At 45.2% G+C, this 16,686-nt stretch overlaps 1 pseudogene across 1 annotated transcript in view; it reads left to right on the top strand.

Annotated features, from left to right (window-relative positions):
• The window catches only part of LOC110491123 (nuclear pore membrane glycoprotein 210-like), a 49,860-nt pseudogene that overhangs the window by 18,097 nt on the left and 15,077 nt on the right, over positions 1-16,686 (top strand). The window contains exons 6-22 of the transcript XR_016487034.1: positions 6,200-6,340; positions 6,885-7,040; positions 7,516-7,519; positions 7,612-7,757; positions 10,262-10,624; positions 10,754-10,847; positions 11,730-11,834; positions 12,382-12,537; positions 12,795-12,923; positions 13,307-13,434; positions 13,650-13,785; positions 13,875-13,935; positions 14,862-15,027; positions 15,105-15,220; positions 15,366-15,497; positions 15,832-15,982; positions 16,568-16,659. The product of XR_016487034.1 is annotated as a nuclear pore membrane glycoprotein 210-like (transcript). The remainder of the gene's footprint in view (positions 1-6,199; positions 6,341-6,884; positions 7,041-7,515; positions 7,520-7,611; positions 7,758-10,261; positions 10,625-10,753; positions 10,848-11,729; positions 11,835-12,381; positions 12,538-12,794; positions 12,924-13,306; positions 13,435-13,649; positions 13,786-13,874; positions 13,936-14,861; positions 15,028-15,104; positions 15,221-15,365; positions 15,498-15,831; positions 15,983-16,567; positions 16,660-16,686) is intronic.

Genomic DNA, 16,686 nt, shown 5'->3' with positions numbered 1-16,686 from the left:
AAGGTCCTGGAGTGGCCTTGCCAGTCTCCAGATCTCAACCCCATAGAAAATCTTTGGAGGGAGTTGAAAGTCTGTGTTGCCCAGCAACAGCCCCAAAACATCACTGCTCTAGAGGAGATCTGCATGGACCAAGGAATGGGCCAAAATACCCAGCAACAGTGTGTGAAAACCTCGTGAAGACTTACAGAAAACGTTTGACCTCTGTCATTGCCAACAAAGGGTATATAACAAAGTAGAGAAACTTTTGTTATTGACCAAATACTTATTTTCCACCATAATTTGCAAATAAATTCATAAAAAATCCTACAATGTGATTTTCTGGATTTTTTTTCTCATTTTGTCTGTCATAGTTGAAGTGTACATATGATGAAAATTACAGGCCTCTATCATCCTTTTAAGTGGGAGAACTTGCACAATTGGTGGCTGACTAAATACTTTTTTGCCCCACTGTATATCTGCCCCATGACAAAATGTGTAGAATTGCAGGAATTTAGTTTTTAAATGGCAAAAAATAAATGTGCGTGGGATGTTCCCCGATGATGGAAGAGGGACCGTGTGAAAAGTTGGGGAACCACTGGTTCATTTTAATGTAATGACATGCAATGGTGTGTACCATGAATGGTGTGTACCATGAATGGTGTGCATGTAGGGATTAATGATTAGATACAGTGGGGAGAACAAGTATTTGATACACTGCAGATTTTCCAGGTTTTCCTACTTACAAAGCATGTAGAGGTCTGTAATTTTTATCATAGGTACACTTCAACTGTGAGAGACGGAATCTAAAACAAAAATCCAGAAAATCACATTGTATGATTTTTAAGTAATTTAATATGCATTTTATTGCATGACATAAGTATTTGATACATCAGAAAAGCAGAACTTAATATTTGGTACAGAAACCTTTGTTTGCAATTACAGAGATCATACATTTCCTGTAGTTCTTGACCAGGTTTGCACACACTGCAGCAGGGATTTTGGCCCACTCCTCCATACAGACCTTCTCTAGATCCTTCAGGTTTCGGTGCTGTCGCTGGGAAATACGGACTTTCAGCTCCCTCCAAAGATTTTCTATTGGGTTCAGGTCTGGAGACTGGCTAGGCCACTCCAGGACCTTGAGATGCTTCTTACGGAGCCACTCCTTAGTTGCCCTGGCTGTGTGTATCGGGTTGTTGTCATGCTGGAAGACCCAGCCACGACCCATGTTCAATGCTCTAACTGAGGGAAGGAGGTTGTTGGCCAAGATCTCGCGATATATGGCCCCATCCATCCTCCCCTCAATACGGTGCAGTCGTCCTGTCCCCTTTGCAGAAAAGCATCCCCATAGAATGATGTTTCCACCTCCATGCTTCACAGTTGGGATGGTGTTCTTGGGGTAGTACTCATCCTTCTTCTTCCTCCAAATACGACGAGTGGAGTTTAGACCAAAAATCTCTATTTTTGTCTCATCAGACCACATGACCTTCTCCCATTCCTCCTCTGGATCATCCAGATGGTCATTGGCAAACTTCAGACGGGCCTGGACATGCGCTGGCTTGAGCAGGGGGACTTTGCGTGTGCTGCAGGATTTTAATCCATGACGGCGTTGTCACGGCCGTCCTCCTCTTCATCCGAAGAGGAGAGACGAGATGGATCTGAGGACCAATACGCGGCGTGGTAAGTGTCCATGGCAAATCTTTAATCAAGAAAAACTGAACACTATACAAACGAGTAACAAAAACAATAAACCAAATTCGACCGTGAAGCTACAAAATGAGACCTGTGCTGAAACAAGCCATCAACATAGACAATCACCCACAAACAAACAGTGCAACCCAGGCTACCTAAGTATGATTCTCAATCAGAGACAACTAATGACACCTGCCTCTGATTGAGAACCATACTAGGCCGAAAACATAGAACTGCCCCAAAACATAGAAAAACAAACATAGACTGCCCACCCAACTCACGCCCTGACCATACTAAATAAATACAAAACAACAGAAATAAAGGTCAGAACGTGACAGTACCCCCCCCCAAAGGTGCGGACTCCGGCCGCAAAACCTTGACCTATAGGGGAGGGTCTGGGTGGGCGTCTGTCCGCGGTGGCGGCTCTGGCGCGGGACGCGGACCCCACCTCATCATTGTCTTAGTCCGCCTTATTGTCCGCCTCCGTGGCTTTCTCAGCATGACCACCCCTCTCAATGACCCCACTGGACAGAGGGGCAGCTCGGGACAGAGGGACAGCTGCTCGGGACAGAGGGACAGCTGCTCGGGACAGAGGGACAGCTGCTCGGGACAGAGAGACAGCTGCTCGGGACAGAGAGGCAGCTGCTCGGGACAGAGGGGCAGCTGCTCGGGACAGAGGGGCTCTGGCAGCAGCTCTGGGCAGAGGGGCTCCGGCAGAGGCGCCGGACAGGCGGGAGGCTCCGGCAGAGGCGCCGGACAGGCGGGAGGCTCCGGCAGAGGCGCCGGACAGGCGGGAGGCTCCGGCAGAGGCGCCGGACAGGCGGGAGGCTCCGGCAGAGGCGCCGGACAGGCGGGAGGCTCCGGCAGAGGCGCCGGACAGGCGGGAGGCTCCGGCAGAGGCGCCGGACAGGCGGGAGGCTCCGGCAGAGGCGCCGGACAGGCGGGAGACTCCGGCAGAGGCGCCGGACAGGCGGGAGACTCCGTCAGAGGCGGCGGACAGGCGGGAGACTCCGGCAGAGGCGCCGGACAGGCGGGAGACTCCGGCAGAGGCGCCGGACAGGCGGGAGACTCCGGCAGAGGCGCCGGACAGGCGGGAGACTCCGGCAGAGGCGCCGGACAGGCGGGAGACTCCGGCAGAGGCGCCGGACAGGCGGGAGACTCCGGCAGCGGCGCCGGACAGACAGGACCACCTGCAGGGAGGAGACAGAGAGACAGCCTGGTGCGTGGGGCTGCCACAGGAACCACCAGGCTGGGAAGACCTTCAGGAGGCTTGGGGTTAAGAGGAGGCACCTGAAAGACCGGGCTGTGGGGGAGCACTGGAGCTCTGGTGCGCAACCTTGGCACCACTTCCCCAGGCTGGATAACCACTCTAGCCCGGACCGTCCAGAGTGCAGGCACAGGTTGAACCGGGCTGTGGGTAAGCACGGGAGATCTAGTGCTTACTACACGCACCTCTCCCTTCGGCTCCATTCCCACATTCGCCCGGCACGAGCGGAGCGCGGGCAGAGGACGCACTGCACCCTCCCAGCGCCCCGGAGACACAGCACGCAGAGCCGGCGCAGGATACCCTGGGCCAAAACTGCGTACCGGCGACCAGACCCGCTGAGCAGGCACCATACGCCCTGGCTCGATGCCCGCACTCGCATGACACTCTCGGGGGGCTGTCCCATAGCGCACCGGGCTATGGGCACGTACTGGCGACACCGTGCGCTTAACCGCATAACACGGTGCCTGCCCAGTATCTCGCTGCTTATAATAAGCACGAGGAGTGAGCGCAGGTCTGCTACCTGGCTTAGCTCCACCCCTCGTGTGCCCCCCCCAAAAAAAATTTGGGGCTGTCTCTCGTACCTGTCGCACTGCCGTGCTGCCTCCTCATATCGCCGCCGCTCAGCTTTCGCTGCCTCCAGCTCTGCTTTGGGGCGGCGATATTCCCCAGCCTGTGCCCAGGGTCCCTCTCCGTTCAGTATCTCCTCCCATGTCCAGGAGTCCTGTGATACCGGCCGCTGTTGTTGCTGCTGCTGCTGCTGTCGTCGCTGTTTTCTACCACGCCGCTTGGTCCTTGGTTGGTGGGTGATTCTGTCACGGCCGTCCTCCTCTTCATCCGAAGAGGAGAGACGAGATGGATCTGAGGACCAATACGCGGCGTGGTAAGTGTCCATGGCAAATCTTTAATCAAGAAAAACTGAACACTATACAAACGAGTAACAAAAACAATAAACCAAATTCGACCGTGAAGCTACAAAATGAGACCTGTGCTGAAACAAGCCATCAACATAGACAATCACCCACAAACAAACAGTGCAACCCAGGCTACCTAAGTATGATTCTCAATCAGAGACAACTAATGACACCTGCCTCTGATTGAGAACCATACTAGGCCGAAAACATAGAACTGCCCCAAAACATAGAAAAACAAACATAGACTGCCCACCCAACTCACGCCCTGACCATACTAAATAAATACAAAACAACAGAAATAAAGGTCAGAACGTGACAGGCGTAGTGTGTTACTAAGGGTTTTCTTTGAGACTGTGGTCCCAGCTCTCTTCAGGTCATTGACCAGGTCCTGCCATGTAGCTCTGGGCTGATCCCTCACCTTCTTCATGATCATTGATGCCCCACGAGGTGAGATCTTGCATGGAGCCCCAGACCGAGGGTGATTGACCGTCATCTTGAACTTCTTCCATTTTTTAATTATTGCGCCAACAGTTGTTGCCTTCTCACCTCGTGTTGCCTTCTCACACTTGTTGCCTTCTGCTTGCCTATTGTCCTGTAGGCCATCCCAGCCTTGTGCAGGTCTACAATTTACCCCTGATGTCCTTACACAGCTCTCTGGCCTTGGCCATTGTGGAGAGGTTGGAGTCTGTTTGATTGAGTGTGTGGTCTTTTATACAGGTAACGAGTTCAAACAGGTGTCGTTAATACAGGTAATGAGTGGAGAACAGGAGGGATTCTTAAAGAAAAACTAACAGGTCTGTGAGGTGGAATTCTTACTGGTTGGTAGGTGATCAAATACTTATGTCATGCAATAAAATGCAACTTAATTACTTAAAAATCATACAATGTGATTTTCTGGATTTTTTTTTGATTCCGTCTCTCACAGTTGAAGTGTAACTATGATAAAAATTACAGACCTCTACATGCTTTGTAAGTAGGGAAACTTGCAAAATCGGCAGTGTATCAAATACTTGTTCTCCCCACTGTAATTTGAGTGTTCCATTCTCTCATGTAATTCTCAGTGGATTGCAGAGACAGGCAGTAATATAACAGGACTTGACAGTCTGGGGGGGAACATGTCTAGCTAAAGCTCACTACTTAAGACTTATCCCAGCAGGTTGTATTGTGCATTTGACAAACACAAGATTTAAAATGGTCCCTGTATGCCTCTTTGTATAACCTAACTTTATTGTCCTTAACAATTGCTCAGGCCTTCGCATGCAATGGGTGTCTCGCATGCCCAACAGGGTATGTTGTGGAACCGGGATGCTTGGGTATGGTTGCATGCGTTTTGTTCATCCTTGTGCATTAGTGAAGCATTTAAAGTAAACCATTGTCAGTTATTGAGTGATTTCTGAACTACATATCCTGTTTCAGTTCAAATGATCACTTGTTTTGCTTTTCTCTTTTACTACCAGGATTTAAGATAAATCCTGTAGAGAGCTGGGTTCTAGAAACAGGATGAGTGTATGATATCCTTATCGAAGTTTTTGACAAGTCAAGCAGTAGGATTTACTTATCTGATGTAAGCTCAGCCTAAGTTGTCTTAATTCTACACCATTGTCTGTTATATTTGTCAAAACACTGTCACGCTCCCTGGTCTTCTCCCTCTTATAAAATGGAAACTAGATTTTTTGTTTGGCATATCCCTCTTGATGTCTAATCAACTGTAGACTGAACTATAGCTGGGAGACATTCCAATACTGGAAAGGAAGATTTTGAATATGTTTTATGGATTTTCTATGTTATCATCTTAGCCAGATTGTAAGGCCTGTCCTCTCTTTAATGGTTAGGTTTTTTCTCACACTTTAAAAGGTCCAATGCAGCTGTTTTTAAAAATCTCAATATCAAATGATTTCTGGGTAACAATTAGATACCGTACTGTGAATGTTTTCAATTAAAATGGTCAAAAATACACAACAATGGCTTCATAGCAATAAGCAATTTGTCAAGCAAGAATTTTGCTAGGACTGTCTGGGAGTGGTCTGAGTGTGGAGGGGGAAAAAGGAAAATTTCCTGTTGTTGGCAGAGAGCTTTCTTAATGGTCTATTAACTAATTTACCGCCTGGTGATGTTCCCAGGCGGGCCAAAACTCCAGAAATTAAGGCGCTCTTTTCAAACAGCTCTTACATTTTAAAAGGGCGTTATCATAATTTTCACAATTTCAGTATTATTCCAACCTAATAGTGTGGAAATATATATAAATCGTAGGAAAATCACGCTTTTAGACTGCACTGGGCCTTTAAAACAGATCTTCACTCTCATTCCCCTCAGTATTTTTAAATGCTACTATCTTGATGGTTTGTGCTTGCAGAACATCCGGATCGAAGCTGTGTTTCCAGATGAGTACTCTGAGATTCTAGAGTCCTCCCTGAATGGGTCCTACCACCATGTCAAGGCTTTGAACAACGGGATAACACTAATTGATGCTACACTCAAATCTGTAGTGGATCAAGTGAGTTTTGTAGAAACCTTGGATTAGTTTATTTGCAGATTTTTTTCTTACTGTAATACTTTATGCTATCTTATTTAATTGTGAGAAATCATGATCATCAGTTAGAAACAGCCTGGCTATGTCGTAACAAGGTTGTGTTTGTGTTCTAGGATGGAGGAGTCTGAGCTGGCAAACCCAGTCCTCAGTCCCAGTATCCTCACATTTCCATGGCAGCCCAAGGTTGGAGCCTACCAGTACACAATACAGGTATTTGTCCCTGTTAAATATAACATATGTTCACTGTTATTTCTGTTGGAACTCATGCTGAAGAATCTCACATCAGCCACAATGAATTACACTTCACTTCTGTCAAGTTCTGTGTTTGTGTATAATTTTATATTTAGACATTTTGTGAATCTTCTTTCGTTACTTCTTATAATTACCTACTAATTTGTATAAGGCCAGACACTGGCTTAGAGTGACAGATACAAGTTGGAGTGTCTCTCGAAATGTGATGTATTACAGACTCTGTGTCAATATTTACCCATGTTGCATTGTGTCCCAGGCAGCTGGAGGCAGTGGGAATTTCAGCTGGTTCTCCTCTAACCTAGCTGTTGCCACGGTGACAGTGAAAGGAGTGATGACGACCGTCAGTGACATTGGCGTCAGTGTGGTATACGCCCGTGATGCCCTCAACCCAATGCACTATGGAACCATGAAGGTGAGACCGTATAGCCCTCCCCTAACTAATTTTTACAGGATGTGAAGGATCACTGGTCAATGCAGTGAATTGTATAGTTACATATCTTACATCAACTGTACTAGTTAGTCGATGTTAACATGTTCCAAACATTAACCGTAAAAAGTTACGAGGTGAAAAATCTGTCCTTGGGCCCTTGAGCAAGGAACTTAACCCTAATTGCTCCTGTAAGTCGCTCTGGATAAGAGCTTCTGCTAAATGACATTTTTTATTTATTTTTTAAATGTACCTAGCTGAGGGGCAGAGCCTTCACAAATACCCTCTGTAGTGGTCAGTTTATCCTTCTCATATTGGCAATATGGTTTTAATTTCCCTCAAAGTAACTCTTGATCCACGGAGGAACATAAGATCTACCACTTCAATTGCCTTCCTTGATACATTTTATTGCTTGCCTGGGACATGTTGTTGTCGGTTGTGTGTCTGTGTTGGATAAGAGATGTGTATGAAAGATGGCAGAATTTGGTCCTCTAGGACTGGGATTGCAGCCAGACTCTCTCTCTCTTTCTCCCCCTCCCTCCTTCCTTCCCTACAGGTAGACTGGCTCCAGGGCAGAACCACTGCAGTGGGGTAAGGGCCCAGGCTCTAGCCACAGGACACACAGCCCTAACGGTCAGCTACACCCACGGCGATGTCTACCTCAGTGCCAAGATCACCATCGCTGCCTACCCACCACTCAAAGTGAGTCTATACCCCCCAACCTGTACCTGAGAGCATGGCCTATTCACACACATGGATTTCATATTGGTTTACTTAAATCTTTTCCCCTCTCGAAGACACACAAAGAAACTTAAGGTTAAAGGGGGTATCCATTCCCAGATATAAAAAAATCATGAAACTCCTGTCAATTTGGTGAAAGCCTATGTTCTGTCAGTGGGTAAAATAAAACATTTCCCCATGATTTAACTTCTAAGTGGTCCATCTGTGAAAATCTGGACACCGTGTAGGAACGCGTCATAGCTACATAATTGTAGTCGCTGGGGGAAATAACATCACTTTTCAGGCTTTTAAAACGATTACCTGTACTCCAGATTGCCAAATCAGCCAATAGATGGTTTGGGCATACTGTCTAGAACACATCCATCCGTTTATATCGTCAAGACAAGGTACATATTTCTCCAAGTACCATGTCACAGGTTCCCCTGTCTGTGGGAAACGGAGATATTACAGAAAGGAGGAGATGGGAATCTCATTGGGCAAAGAATGGAGAAACTTCCCACCCAACTGACTGTCGACCGATCACATTCATGTTGTCATTCTTCGTCACACGGTTGCTAAGATAATCGTCACGCAATCCCTTCTCAAAGTCAGGGTATGAGTTGAGAAACCTGATTATTTTCCTCGAAAGTACCTAATGTCACGATTCCAAGGCTATACAATATTATAGAGAACAAGTTAATTATCTCACATCTTGGAAAATATTTGCAATGTTGTACAACTTGTTCCCAGAATTCATGCTATTGTTCGGCTTTTGAGCTAGTGCCCAATTGACTCATTGAAGGAGAGCTCTCCTTGTCCAAGAATGTGTGTGGCCCATTGCCACTGTGTGGCCCATTGATGACTCATGGGTAACATACATGATGGGCATTAGTATGTTTCTAATGGAGTTTCCCATCTCCTCAAAAGTATCTCTGTGGGAAAGCAGCATTACTGTGCTCTTGCACTGGGCAGAGACGCCGTTTATAGCTCAGTAAACAGAGATAAACTGCAAGTTGAACTTCGTGAGTAAGACTCCTAAATTGATAGTGCAGTTTTAGACGATTTTTACAGCTAAGCTAGCTACTTCACATGCTTATATTGACTTTGGTATTATTGTGTGTAGCCATCTTTTTCTAGCTAGCTAGCAGCCAGCCCAGAGAGAGAGCATTGCATTCTGGGTTATGTAGTAGACTTGAGCTGCACCAGATTTCGCAAAAACGATTTTCACGTTTCTACTTGCATTGTTGTAATGATAAAATGAAACATTTGTTCACAAAAATAGTGTTTTTTAAAGGAAAATTCCAATCAAAGACTGTATTTTGGTATTTGTTTCATTAGTCTATTGTTGACATGGTCCCAATATGTTTTGCTTGTCAGCAATCAAGTATTCAAGACATGTATCTTTCAAAATACAGCAATCATCTCCGTATAATGCATTTTGCATCATAAGACGCTAAATGCATCATACGGAGGAAGATTTCTGTGTTTCCTACTTTTGTATTTATGAATTTTTTTTAACCAATGCACCTACACACCCTGATGAGTGGTCATTTACCTGTGCTCTGTGTTGTGAATGATCCTGTCTAAAGTCTGCCCAATGATCTCCAGTCACTCCCCTCGCCAACTCTCCCCGGAGCAGCAATTAGCCTTTCTCTTAATCAGCAAGATTGGGACACACACACACACACAAACACAAACCGTTTCACACTTACACACTTTTACAATACAACACACACACACACACACTTTCTTTCTCTCTCTGCAATCAGTACAGAAGAGCAAGGATGAGCTTGTGTTAAATAACCTATTTCTGGGTTTCCTCTGTTCTGTGCATTTGTAATTATGCCCTCATGTACTGGATACACTGATTTAGTTCTTCCTGCTGCTTTGTCTCAAGTATTGCACTGTAATGGAATTGATGTCAACTCAGCCATAGAATAGACCATTTATGTCAAGCTAAGAGTCATTATGGAGACGCCATCTCCATTCCCATGTATGCATCATTCTGTCATGCATGCTGTATTCCATGCCCATGGGTTTTCATCCCATTAACCTGAGTGCATGCTAAGACAGAGTTCAGGACACTAACAGGAAGTTGTTTTATTTTGGGATGTAAAGAAAAACAAGTTGGGCAGACTTGTCCTTACTCTTACTCCGAGAACTACGGCTCGGCTCTGACAGTTCACGCTTCCCTCATAAATATTGTAGCATTTACCAACCTTTCACCATGTTGTCTGTCTACCTCCTTGACCCAGTTTGGCTGTCTGACTTTAACACATTCATCCACTCTCCCCAGAGAGGGTTGAAAAACCTCCTGGAGTTGAATCATTTACAATTGGCAGTGACCTCAGGGCTTTATCTGAAAGACATCTAACAAATGTGGAGGCAGACCAGCAATAAATGTGTTTCATGAAATATAATTTGACTTTACAAAATATACCACTTCTCCATTCACTAACTTGTGCTTTACCTGTTGTCCTGTCCAGGCTGTGAAGCCTGCCTCTGTTGTCTTGGTGACCCTTGGCTCCTCTAAGGTCATGCTGTTTGAGGGCGGCCCCAAGCCATGGATTCTAGAGCCCTCCAAGTTCTTCCAGAACCTGAAGGCTGAGGATGACAACGGTGTTAGGCTGGCTCTGACCGGGTCCACCTCCCGTAGCTACCTCCGGCACTGGGTCAGAGCCACCTGTCGAGCCATAGGAGAACAGGTGAGCAAGGCAGGAAGTTTGACAACTTCAGCTCTCTGAGTATCATCTGGGAGTCAACCAAGGTGTCCCTGGCCAGCCTGGAGCCCACCATGCCTATGGATCTGGAACTACTAGAGGACAGCAACAAACAGAAGAGACTTCATGGTACGGCTTTGATCATGCTCATGATGGTATCCTTGTTTTCTTTTGTCGTTATTCTTTCATCTAAAATACCAGGTTTTTGCAGGCTATTTTAATAGCTTTGGCCAACAGAAATGTCATCTTGTCTGTCAGGTCGTCAGGCGGTCCTTGTCCACCACCAGTCTGGGATTGCTGCTATAACAGTAACAGTAACAGCCACCTTGAGGCTGCTACGGTTCTCAGTCCGGTAAGACAGAAACACAACCTATAGCAGAGAAACAACACCTTTTATCTTATGTGGTTAGACAAGCAACTCATTCGTTCATTTTTATTATTTTTCACTTCCTCCTGTGACTGGCTATCTGGGATATCTACTGCAGTCCTCATCCTCCACATGCAACACCCATTCTGCCAGTCACATTCTGTTAAAGGTCCCCAAAGTGCACACATCCCTGGGTCGCTCCTCTTCAGTTCGCTGCAGCTAGCGACTGGAACGAGCTGCAACAAACACTCAAACTGGACAATTTTATGTCCATCTCTTCATTCAGAGACTCAATCATGGACACTCTTTGTACCATGTTGTGCTGCTACCATGCTATGTTGTCATGTCTTGCTGCCATGGTATGTTGTCTTAGGTCTCTCTTTATGTAGGGTTGTGGAGTCTCTCTTGTCGTGATGTGTGTTTTGTCCTACATTTAAAAAAAAAAATAATCCCAGCCCCCACAGCAGACCTTTTTGTTTGCCGTCATTGTAAATAAGAATTTGTTCTTAATTGACTTGCCTAGTTAAATAAAGGTTCAAATAAATTAATGGAAGAATGCCATTGGCTGAATAAGTCTGTCTCTGTGACCACAGAAAATAAACCTTTTAATCAGTTTAGAGGGTGCGATAACTACACAAGACACGATAGGCAAAAGCCAGATCTTCAAAGACCTGTACAAATATTATATATAATATTTATTTTGCCGTTTACACTAACACTATGATTTCACTTGACTTTCACAACAGAACTCAACTTTGTAAGAACACCGTCATGTAGGGTAATCTCATCTTGTTGTTACTCTGTTGGCATGACATTTACACCTGTAACCATGGCACCCGTCCTGTTTTATCTCCCTCTTTCTGGCAGTTTGACCCTCTGACCCCTGTCTCAGTCGCTCTGGAGCTCCTATTGGTGGAGGACTTGACAGTCAGTCCTGAAGCCGTCACCATATACAACCACCCTAACGTGCGGGTAAGAACTGGGGCCTGTGTGAAATGTTCAGAAGAAATAGATAGAAATGTAAGTTATAGAGCTGACAGAAAACAATGTGACCCATCCCATCCGTCACTGTCAAAAGTGATATCTGCTCCATGTATCCCATTTCTATGGGCCTCCACTCTTCCCTCACTGGCCACTACTATCTTAATCCTGTCTGACCTTTGACCCGTCTCACGCTCCGTAATCCTCTTACTGAGGTCACTACCTGCCATGTAAACCCCTCATTCAGTCTCCCTCCGTATCACTGACGGCTCACAGATACCATCTAGCTGATAGCACTGGATTATGATGCCTTGAAATATTACACTCAGTGGCCCTTCATCACAAGGTTTTATCAGCATGGATTATCTCACTATTATTACTTGTGACCTATGATGTGAAAAGCATGTGAACCACAATGTATTGATGTTACACTTCGTGGGCTACAGTACATTTCAGCTGATACTGCGATGGGCCTTGGGCATCTTGTCCATTGTGGTATCACGTTTTCATCTATGGCTTCTCCTGCTGTGTCCTCCAGGCTGACCTGGCCCTGTGGGAGGGATCTGGGTATTTCTTTGTCAACGCCAGTATTGGAGGGATAGCATACGTGGTGCACCAAGAGGCCCAGGGATCTGCTGGAACATGGAACGCTCAGAATGACAATGCTGCTGAACATATCACTCTGTTTTTGAATGTACTTCTATAGGATCAGCATACCATGGTTACATATTTGTCTGATGTGATGTTGTATAACTGCCTTCCTAGGTCTTACACCTCTTTTGGTCCCTTAACATTTGACTTTCTAATGCTATTGTAAATGACGTGATACTCTGAATGAATGCAGCATTGATGAAAGCACCAGGACATCCTTGTGCCTTTTTTGTTTTAACACAAAGACAAGTTCAGTGAAAACATGTCATATAAAACCTTTAATCACTGTGGTCTCTCCAGGTGCTTCCAGTCCAGCCGGGGACGGTGCAGGTGATGGTTCATGACCTCTGCCTGGCCTTCCCAGCCCCTGCTACGGCTATGGTCCACATCTCAGACATCCTGGAGGTTTATGTCCGAGTGGTTGACAAGGTCAGTGGCCAGCCTCAATACTTTATCCTGCAGGGCAGACACCCGGCTTGACTGTAATCCCTGTTATCTCTCTCACATTTCTCTGGTATGACTAGCCCTTATAAATAAATGGTGTCATGCTGAAATTCCAAAGGTTGTGCATCACTGGTTTGCCATGGAACAGGACAGCCTTGTTTTCTGTGAAGTGTGTATTCAGGAAATGGAAATAGAATTAAGATGCTGTGAATGTTGGTTGATCCTTTCATGCCAATTAAACTAATTTGAATGAGTGTAGCTGCTTATATACTTTGTTTAATGTAAGTTACTAATTAAATTAAATTAAATTAAAAGATCCCCCAAATAGTGTTTTTCCTAGTAACACAACATTGACTTGTTTCTTGCAGGTGGAGATTGGTTAATCTGTGAGAGCCCATGTCAGGGTTTTGGATGACAACAAGAAGCCCTTCCTGTCCAAATATTTCCACTTTATGAATTTGAAACTCAGTGTAACTTCTGACATCGTCTCTCTGCAGTAAGTCACGGTTACATGATTGAATCATATAAGTATAAAGTTATATTCTCTTCTTAGAGCAAATAAACACACACCGTCACATTGCCTCAGTCTGTGCAACTGGTCGTGGAAAAACAGATTTAGAATTACTCCTGCATGCACTGCAGCACGTATATTATGCCTGCATTTCAGTGAAGTTGACATCGAGTTCACCATTCATGTTGTGTTTACCCCAGAGCATTGTCAGATCTCTCAGAGAAGGACCCCGCTATATTCTTGGTCAAAGGCTTAGCTATTGGACAGACCAGTGTTTCTGCTATGCTAGTAGACAGAACTGAAAGGAAGATTGTATCTGCTCCTCAGAAAATAGAGGTAGGAGGGTTTCATAAGAACATAACTCAACATTGTTGTCCAATCATGTGTATGACGTCGTTGACAGTCATTTGTTTCGGTCTTTCTAGGTCTTTCCACCATTCAAACTGATCCCCAGGAAAATGTCTGATAACCAGAGCAATGATCCAGGTAAATTGGATTCTACAGTTATATGGACTATTGTGATAAAACCCTGGCCTCTGCAAAACCCTTATCATGTCTGGATCATTTCCAGTTGTGAAGATGATTTGAATCTCCATATGCTTTCTAATAGGTCTTTCCAGCTTACCTGTTGGAACAAATGCTAATTTATCTTCCTGTCATTTGTGAAGCTCTCCAAATGCCAGTTAATTGCTGAACATTAAGTCATACAAAACATTAGGAACTGCTCTTTCCATTAGACTGACCTAGTGAATCCAGGTTAAAGCTATGATCCCTTATTGATTCACTGGTTAAATCCACAGTGTAGATGAAGGGGACAAGACAGGTTAAAGAAGGATTTTTAAGCCTTCAGACAATTGAGTCATGGATTGTGGATAGGGGTCATTCAGGGTGAATGGGCAATACAAAATATTTAAGTGCCTTTGAACAGGGTATGGTGGTAGATGCTAGGTTTGTGTCAAGAACTGTAACACTGCTGGGTTTTTCATGCTCAACAGTTTCCCATGTGTATCAAGAATGGCCAACTACCCAAAGGACATCCAACAAGCTTGACACAACTGTGGGAAGCATTGGAGTCAACATGGGCCAGCATCCCTGTGGAACGCTTTCAACACCTTGTAGAGTCCATACCCCAACGAATTGAGGCAAAACTCAATATTAGGAAGGTGTTCCTAATGTTTGGTATACTCAAACCCTGTGAGTGACATGTTGATTTAATCTCCAATTCTCCAGTGTTGATTATTCTAACAGACCATGGAGGATTTGATTGACTTGAGCAATTTAAAGACCTCACATTGACTAGAGTTAATGAACACGCTGTCGGTATTCTCAAGGCCAGTCATGTGAAACGGATAGTCTGCATATTTATGGCACACACACAGCCACACACACCACCTCATCTCTCCATGTTGTAGATCACATCCGAGGGTGGCCCCCAGCCCCAGTCCAACATCCTCTTCTCCATGGCCAATGAGGAGATTGCGTCCGTTAACGGCATAGATCACGTCAGGGGCGTCGCTATTGGCAACGTCACCGTGACAGGACTGATTCAAGCTGTCGATACCGAGCCTGGGAAACTTGGTGTCTCATGTAAAATACCTGTACATCATCAGCTGAAACACAATGTGTGTTTAATCCTGTTTTTCAGAAATTGAAAGTGATGTAATTCTATGCTGGTGTTTTCTATGAACAGGATCAAGTAGAGGTTGAAGTTGTGCAGTTGAGGGCCATTCGCATCCAAGCCCCTATCACCAGAATGAAGACTGGGACACAGGTAACGCATGACAAATTAACTGTAATCTCAAATTGTCTCTGACCGTGTCCACAGGACATTCTTCAATCCAAGAAAGATGCATGACATTGTGACTATTAAGACTTGTGACCTGCTCTGAGTTGACTCATCCTATCCCTTAACCCAGATGCCTGTATATGTCATAGGGCTCAGCAGCAGTCAGACCCCCTTCTCATTTGGGAACGCCCTGCCTGGCCTCACCTTCCATTGGACCACCACCAAGAGAGACATCCTGGAACTCCAATCACGACACGCTGAGGTGGGAAGCACTTTTTCATCTAGAGTTTTTCTCCTTGATGAGTGGCGAAGGGCTGCTGAAATTACATTTGGGGTCCACAAGCACCATCGTTTTCAACTGAATCCACAAGAAGCCATGAATGGTATAATGGGAAATTATTACAATTATACTGGTATGATTACAATTATAGATGAGTCAGATAAGACGTCTTTGTTTTGAGCTCCTCTCATTCTTTTGTATCAGAGTGACTGACTTAGGACAAAATGTTGCTCCACCTTCACTAGAGAAACAACATCTGATATTTCTAACTCTATTTCTGCTTTCATTCACTGATAAAACCCCCGTCTCTGTTCAGGCCTCCGTCCAGCTCCAACCGGAGCATAACTTTGCGATGAGTGTGACAGGGAAGACTAAAGGAAGAACCGGCATCAAGGTGGTCCTAAAGGTCACTGACACCAAGGCTGGACAACTAGAGGGATGAACTCCTTGATGAACTCCAGATCCAGGTACTATACTTATTCAGATACCTATAATATGCCAGAGGAAGGCAGATACCAAGTCCGACATACTGCTGGTTTTCTTTTCTCCCTGGTACTTATTTGACTGATTTGGCCAGAGATCCCAATCTCCTGTTGGCCTAGGTCAGGGGATGAATTCAAGTCAGCAGTACTGCTAGCTAAGCGGTCCGGATGTAGGGTTCAGCCCAGGACACCGCATTGTGATGGATCACTCTGTGTGGCTGGATCACACCGTTTCAGAAATATATGACACGGCTCATATATTTCTGGTTTGGTTTATAGTGCTTGTTTATGGACCTCCGCTTGTCCTTGCGTTCCCTCCCACCTAAAAACAAACTGAAAGTGAACCAACATTGCAAGAGAGAACAACATGCTGAGAAGTCTGAATCATTGAAGTTTTGAATGTGGTCCTTGAGTTCCTCTGTGGTAGTTAACTTTGTAAAGTGATAAGGACAGATGAGTCGTGCATCCTGCTTCAAACTGCATTATACTATGTCGTGTCACAAAAACCCAAACATCAAAGGATGGGTAAAAACCTCTGCTCATTGCTCTCAACTCTTCCCTTTGATCAAGGTTTATGACAAGCTGCACATGCTTAACCCAGCGATGGAGGCTAAGGAGATACTGATGGCTCCCACCTCTGGGCTCAAACTCCAGACTAGCAGGTAATGTTAGAGGGGTCTCCCAACACC

This window comes from Oncorhynchus mykiss, chromosome 16 (genome assembly GCF_057628025.1).
Source record: "Oncorhynchus mykiss isolate SJ-2025 chromosome 16, ASM5762802v1, whole genome shotgun sequence".
Lineage (NCBI taxonomy): Eukaryota > Metazoa > Chordata > Actinopteri > Salmoniformes > Salmonidae > Oncorhynchus > Oncorhynchus mykiss.
The sequence above is the reverse complement of the archived record's forward strand: the minus strand, read 5'-3'. Positions and strand labels throughout refer to the sequence as shown.